Source organism: Gymnoscopelus microlampas (genome assembly GCF_963454915.1).
Source record: "Gymnoscopelus microlampas genome assembly, chromosome: 17".
NCBI classification, from domain to species: domain Eukaryota; kingdom Metazoa; phylum Chordata; class Actinopteri; order Myctophiformes; family Myctophidae; genus Gymnoscopelus; species Gymnoscopelus microlampas.
Window position 1 is genome coordinate 50,032,106 of NC_139954.1, and position 7,704 is coordinate 50,039,809.

At 40.0% G+C, this 7,704-nt stretch overlaps 1 long non-coding RNA gene across 1 annotated transcript; it reads left to right on the forward strand.

The window, feature by feature from the left end:
- Nucleotides 1–1,094: 1,094 nt before the first annotated feature.
- Nucleotides 1,095–4,959, forward strand: LOC311064086. Its single transcript, XR_014602676.1, has 3 exons — nucleotides 1,095–1,226; nucleotides 4,263–4,339; nucleotides 4,898–4,959. It is a non-coding gene; the product is annotated as an uncharacterized lncRNA (long non-coding RNA).
- Nucleotides 4,960–7,704: the final 2,745 nt, after the last annotated feature.

A 7,704-nucleotide genomic window follows, 5' to 3' on the forward strand; every position in this document is an offset into this window, starting at 1 on the left:
GACATATGTACTTCATCGCGCACCGAGAACAGCTGACATACAAGCTCACAACCGCGTCACGGTCACGGATGCGACTGCTGTGAGCTTGGAGATCTGCTATTCTCGGCCGTTCTCTGCGTGGAAGACCTTCTGGTGTCATGATCACAGAGCGCTCCCTCCGTTCTTATGACAGACACTGGAGGAGGGGTTTGGAGGACAACTGCTTTGAGTTGTTATCATTATTTACACACAACAGAAACCAAGGATTATATATTTCAAGAGGCAGAGATCACAGTAACAATCCTAAGCATTCTTGCTCCATACTGGGAGAAAAACAGCATCTGAAAGTTTGATGGGAAGCATTTTTACACGTGAGGCTGTGACCACTTTAACATTACATCTTATGAGCGGTGGGGTTCTTTTGCTGCTGACCTGTGCACGCATACTGTTTCATATCAGTGTGACGTCGTCTGATAAGGCGTCTATTACATATAAGACAGACAACGACCACAGATAGCTTTAAAAACAAGTTCAAGACCCACTTTTTTACTCTTGCTTTTAGCTGATTACATTGTATTTGTTGTTTTGTTCCTGGTATTTTCCTGTTTTGTTTTAACTCATTCAATGCCATGCTTATTTATGGCAGTTTGGCTCTGAGTGCCACAGGCAAAATTCATTGTAAAAAAAAAAAGTGCTTAGGAAGCGAGATACAGCCTTTTTAAGTTATAGGTTAAACAAGGAGTGGATGGAGCAGCACATCTTCAAATCATCATATTTTGGGTTCTGAACATGTTTTTTTTTTCTTTTCTTTTTTTTTCCCATGACGTCTTTGACGTCATGTGGCGCACGGGGCGTCAGGCCACGTGACGTCTTAGACGTCATGTGGCACAAAATGAGTTAATTTGATCTTTGCCTCCTTTTAATTTGTTCCTGATCATGTTTTTGGTCTGTTTTTGCTTGCATTTCTCTTTTGTCGTTTTTTTAAATATATAAAGCCCTTTGTGCTGCATGTGATGTCATGAAAGGTGCTTCCTGTATACAAATAAAGTTTATTATTATTTCCACAGACTAGTCAGGTGATGAGGATCCACCAGACATCAGTGTAAAGCAGAGACAGCAGAACTAGCAGCTGCTACAGACCTCTAACACACCACAGATCAACCAGATGAAGAAACAACCATCTAGACCCAGAGAGGAGAGACAGCTAGACCACACCGTGTCCACATCCTACAACACATGACTCTGAGGTATACAACCTTATCAACTTGTCCAGTGGGGGGTCTGGACCCAACTAATGATTTAGGGGTTTATCTTTAATGTTGTCACTCAACAGTAAACAAACCAACATACAGTATAAGTGTTTACAGGGTATCTGTATGTTTATATTTAGATTACGTAAGAAAGATATTGTGAAAATAGTAGATCTACAAGCTCACACTGCGAGGCGTTGTGAGCTTGTAGATATTTAACTCACAGGACCCATTTCAATTCGCTTACAAGCAGGGTCGTAGTACAGAGGATGCAGTTGTCACATTGGTTCACGTCATCTCTAAACATCTTGACAAACCAAAATCCTATGCTAGAGGACTTTTCCTAGATTTTTCTTCTGCTTTCAACACAATACAGCCGGACTTGCTCCTCACTAAAATGGTTCAGTTACACATTAATCCTTTTGTTATTCAGTTTTATCTTAAGTTCCTCACTGACAGAATTCAGTATGTAAAGGTAAACAAGACACTCTCCTCTCCCATCAGGACCAGAGTTGGTGCACCCCAAGGTTGCATTAGCTCTCCTGTATTGTTTACTCTTTACACGGCAGACTGTAACACCTGCGAGTCAAATCAGTTTCTTCTGAAATATTCAGATGATGACTCTACGCTAATAGCTCTGATGACTGACAGTGATGACCCGAAACAGTACCAGTGTAGCGTTGACCGGCTTGTGGAGTGGTGTGACAAAAATAATCTGATTATCAACACTAAGAAAACTGAGGAAATTATATTTGGTCCTGCTCCCGGTGATAAGACACCACCGGTGACAATCCATGGTTCAGCTATTGAACAGGTCCCATCTTACAAATATCTGGGGGTGATGATAGATGCCACCTTAGCATGGTCATCTCATATTGATTATATTTGTAAGAGGATACAGCAGCGTATGTACTCCCTACGCCGACTTAGATCGTTTGGTGCTAGCAGTCAGATCTTGTCTCTTTTCTATACGTCTGTTGTTCAAACTGTGATGTTGTACTGTAGCACGGCCTGGTTTAACAGCCTATCAATGGTATATAAGAACAAACTGTATAGCCAAATTAAGATCTGCGCTAAAATAGTTGGTAGGCCAGTCGAGGCTGTGTTACGTTCCTTTAAAGAGGCCCAGATCAATAGTATGCTTAGACTGGCAAAGAGCATCTCCTCTGACCCCTTACATGTTTTAAATGATGAATATCAACTGATGCCCTCCGGGAGGCGGTTTAGAGTCCCTAAATATAAGAAAAACAGGCTAAAGAACTCTTTTGTACATCAGTCTGTTCTGCTTTTAAACCAAAGTCGGTAAACCAAGAGGATTTGTTCTACTGTTCTTGTTTCTGTCTGCTTCTATGATGTATGTCCTGTAATGTACTTTGTGTAATGTATTGTGTATGTCCTGCCTGTATCTTGAACGGTGACGTCATGGACACAAAGCAAATTTCGGTGAAAGCTGACAATAAAGTTGTATCGTATCGTATCGTATCGTAGATCTGCTATTTACCCAAATCACTACTCCCAAATACCCAAATCACTACTTTACATAACAGGTTTACAAGTGAGTGTGTAAATGTGTCCTCACTCCTCACATCTATAGGCTACACTATATATATATATATATATATATATATATATATATATATATATATATATATATATATATATATATATATATATATATAAATAAAAAAAGACACAGACCTCACCCCACACACCCCAAAGTGAAATGGATCTTTTTTTGGACCAGAGCCTTTATCTCTCAAGATGAGTTTAACTTTATGTTCACTAACATGTATTATCTGTCTTATCCTGGTCAATCACTAGCATTTACAACTTATTACAACTGAACACAGTCTGTGTCTCTAGAATATAATCTAATGAAACATCAGTATAATATTGATCCAGAGTTAATTAAAGGAGACATCCGGTCATTTTAAGTGTTATGTTTGATGTGTGTCAAATCACTTACCAACGTAGAAATGAAAATCGCGTGACTCCACAGATCCCCCTATCGACCCCCACCGTTGGCATTATAGGAGTATATAGGATAGCAGCAATTCGCCTATTTTAACAAATGTAAAGTCTGTTTTTTTCTCCTAGTACTCATTGTGGAGTCCCATGATAACGTAACAGGCGCTAAAACTCCCGACAAGCTAACGGCTAATAACAGAACGAGCTAATGCTGGTTGCTGGTTTCTCTCCCGACCTGGCAACCTGGGGCTGCCATGCAGAGAGATAAGCAGCCCCAGCATTAGCTCGTTCTGTTATTAGCCGTTAGCTTCTCGGAGTTTTAGCGCCTGTTACGTTATCATGGGACTCATACATTTGTACATCATACATTTGTTAAAATAGGCGAATTGCTGCTATCCTATATACTCCTATAATGCCAACGGTGGGGGTCGATAGGGGGATCTGTGGAGTCACGCGATTTTCATTTATACGTTGGTAAGTGATTTGACACACATCAAACATAACACTTAAAATGACCGGATGTCTCCTTTAATAACAAAGTGATCATTGTGTAAGAGAGTCTCTTTACATCCTGTTCACTGGTAGAGATTAAACTATAATAAATATGTTGTTTGTTGTTTTCATAAAGTCTTTAATCTATGATCAGTGAAACATTATGAAAGATCTGTTTACTAAACAATGAACACAATAATATGTAGAATTATTATGTTTATGTTTTATCATTAACTGTTCTATATACAGCCATCTAGTTGGAGAAATCACTTCAGTTAGACTGAGAACCTGGTCCATTATATGTTGTTAGACTGCCATCTAGTGACCAAACACAGTAATGACCTAAGTACTTTATGCACATTGAACTAGACATGTAGAGAATGTAGACATAATATAATGTACACTTTAATGATATTAAAGTGTATATTATATAGAGATGAGACATTTAAATTGTGTTCATATTGAGGAGAGACATTGTAATAGTGACAGAGCTGTCATTCAGGGTAACCAGACAGTCATTCAGTTTAATGTTAATATTTATATATGTCCTCTCTCTCTCCTCATCTCATGCAGGACGTTCCAGACCAGAGCCCTCCAGACCTTCAGGTTCTGTTACGTTGACAACACGTGTGGCTTCACCTTTCTTAAGTGTAAGACCCTTCATTTGTTGAGCATGGCACCTCAGACATGCAATGGCTTTGGCAGCTGCTCTTTCCCAACCAGAGAACTTTCTTAGGTCTAGTAATGTCCCTTCTTCCTTAGTGTTTGTGTTGTACACCTGTTCCTTTTCTTCTTTTGCCTCCGTGTTATACCCCTAGCCTGGCATTGTCCAGACTGATAACGTGTATTCACCCTCTCGTTCCTCCCCGGTATCAGTCTGGACTTCAGCCTATAGGGAGTGAGTATGAGAAATAAGAAAATGATCGGGCCAATCAGTGACTGCGTCTCAACTGCTGTCCGTACAACAGTGAAAAGCATCAAAATAATGTTCTGATTTCTCATACTCTCTCCCTATTGAATAGAACGTTTGTATAGACATGTCCTCAGAGACAGAACGTTTATATAGACATGTCCTCACAGACAGAACGAAGCGTCTCTTGTGCTCCTTGTTGTACGAGTGAAGGGACTGGAGTCTGTTTAGCGGGGCTGTTGTCGTCATAGTGTCAACAGGATATACCAGTCATGTATCTGGGCTTTCCTTTTGTCAGGTTGATGGTAAGCTGCCTCTGGCTGGAGACCGGCCGGGGAGATTCCCCACAAGGACTGACAGGTGAGACACAGGCCTCAGGCAGCCGCTTATTATCCAGAGAGCTTTGTTGATGCAGCATCAACCTTCTTTGATTGATTGATGTACTTTATTTAGCAAGACATGACAACAGTACATGGAAGTACAATTCACTATACAAGGTCTACTAAACTGGAAGACTCATTAAGCACTGAGCTTGTTTAAAATGAGTCCCCACACTACTGATGCGACGGTCAGGTTTTTCATACCCCGCCCTGCCCGCCCCGCCACGGAACCGAACCCGCCCCAACCCGCCCCGCAAAACAATATATAAATCAACGACTCGGCCCGCCCCGTGAGTGAGTGTGAGTGAACTGCGGCGTGACACCGTACATCACACATCAGTATAAACACATTAATATATGTTTTGTTTTTTACATCTCATTCACCCTGACAAGCACTTGCAATGTTGTAGTTGAGGCATTACATTTTGTTTGACTCGGTTCCCCACATAAATGTTGTGAAAATAGCAGATCTACAAGCTCACCATGCCTCACGTTGCAAGGCATTGTGAGCTTGTAGATCTGCTAAGTTCACAATTTTTACTTCTTATAGTATTTGATGATTTGGCCAATGTTTGATTGTTTTTTATAGTATAGTTTGTTAGATACTTTTGATTCCGTAATGGTCTTTTCCCCCTTTCATTTAGGTATTAAAAAGGTCTTAAAAGTCCTTGAATTGTCACTTCACTGTGATCTGGGGAACTCCCCAAAATCATGTCGGGTCCCGACCCAGAGGTTGAGAACCACGTGCTTTGAAAGCATGGCCATAGACATATATGGGCATGGCTTCCTGCTCTGAAACCCTCTCTGCGCATCTCAACCAATCACAGCCACTTTGTGACGCGTAAACCAAGGAAGCTTTTGAACACTCCGCGGTGGCTTGAAAAACAGGATAACGGATACAGGCTTCTAAATAACCAAATTAAACCGTTAATTAAAAACGGCTAGATTAGATACAGTACATATTGTGTCATTAGCAACACAAAGGAATATAAGGCAATGCTTGGCACAAGTTAAGACATGGCTTTTTTTAACTGTGCACTGCCTTTTATTATGTGGTTAATAGAAGTGGCTTAAACGTATTTGTGGGTGAATTTGGTTAAATGTGTGCTGTTGGCTTTAATAGCCTGTAGATCCTGTGTAGCGGAAATACTGTGACAGTCACAAGTTGACAGGCTGGGAGAGTGTGTTGTTACTGTTGTCCTCAGATTGCTGGTTTTATTGTTGTTTGAGTTAGAGGTAAAACATGCATTATTAGCCTATCTGCCTTAATAACTGCAATATAACCGTTTTTGTTTTTTTAAATATTTAAGTTATAGGTAAAACATGCATTATATTAGACGTTTTTAGAGACGTTTTTAACCAGAAAAAAAACTATTAATTTCCCTTAATAACTGCAATTTAACCGAAAAATGTCATTGTAACGTGTGTTTCAGGTGGTCAGAAGAAGATGGAGGAGGATGAGAAACAGACACACATCCATGATGGAGACACCAGCTTCAGGTTGGAACACAATGTTCTCTGAGAGTCTTTTCAGAACCATGAACCTCAGCTCCAGACAAAGCTCCTGGAACACAAACATTAATTTTGTTAAAGAAGTTAAATTGTCTGAGGAGGAAAAGCATCATTTTCATTATTTTTATCAGGTGAAAACAAGTCAGTCAGCTCCATATAATAATCATAATAATAGTAATAATATCTGGAATTTATATAGTGCTTTTCTAAGTACTCAAAGACACTTTTATGGCCACAAAAGGGGGGTTATATCCTACGTGAAAGCTTCCTGTACCCCCTACTTCCTAAAGGACCCCCAGATGGACACAGGTCCATTAGGCAGCTAAACCTTGAACATGATGTGAACATACATGTTACATCATTATCAGAGCTAAAGTTACCCTTCAGTTTGTTTATCTATCACAGGTTCTGTTATAATGTAGCATTTGAAGAAATATTTGGCCTTAAATGTAATTTAGACCCTCATTTGTAAATAGAGAATTAAATATAAGATAAATAAGTATTTCAGTCAGACAACATTTGGATTGGATTAGAATATATTTAAGCAAGCTTGAGCATAGATATAGAAAGCATGAGGAAGCATAGTTTGGCGTCAGGCATCTGAAGCAGTTCTTCCTCAACAACTGGCACATCTTCCTCCAGAACTGCCTCTCACAGTCTCACACCTCAAGGTACAGTAGCAGAGCCACATCTCTCTCTCTCACACACACACACACACACACACACACACACACACACACACACACACACACACACACACACACACACTCACACTCACACTCACACTCACACTCACACTCACACACACTCACAACTACAGTATTACACTCTCAGACACATCGTTTAGCGCCGCGATTCTGAACGTGGACAAAATTATTTCACTGGCTAGAAGAGCAAACATTTAAGAATGACTCTGCAGTTTTCACCCCCTCCACTGTTATCTCCCCACTCACAATATAGTTTTATGTTTTAAATCTAATCTAACGAAAAAATAATCTATACGTATTTTCAAATAGGGGTCTGCAGCCTTATTCTTATCAGTTTTGGGGCCCTCGACGTGAAAGTGTTTGAGAACCACTGGTTTAGCTTATTCTAAATCAGTGATTCTAAACCTTTCTAATTTCAAGGACACCCAGTTTGATATGCATTAGGCCACGGACCCCCATTTAATACAATTTGTATCTCTTGGATCCCAATCTACACGGCAAAAACC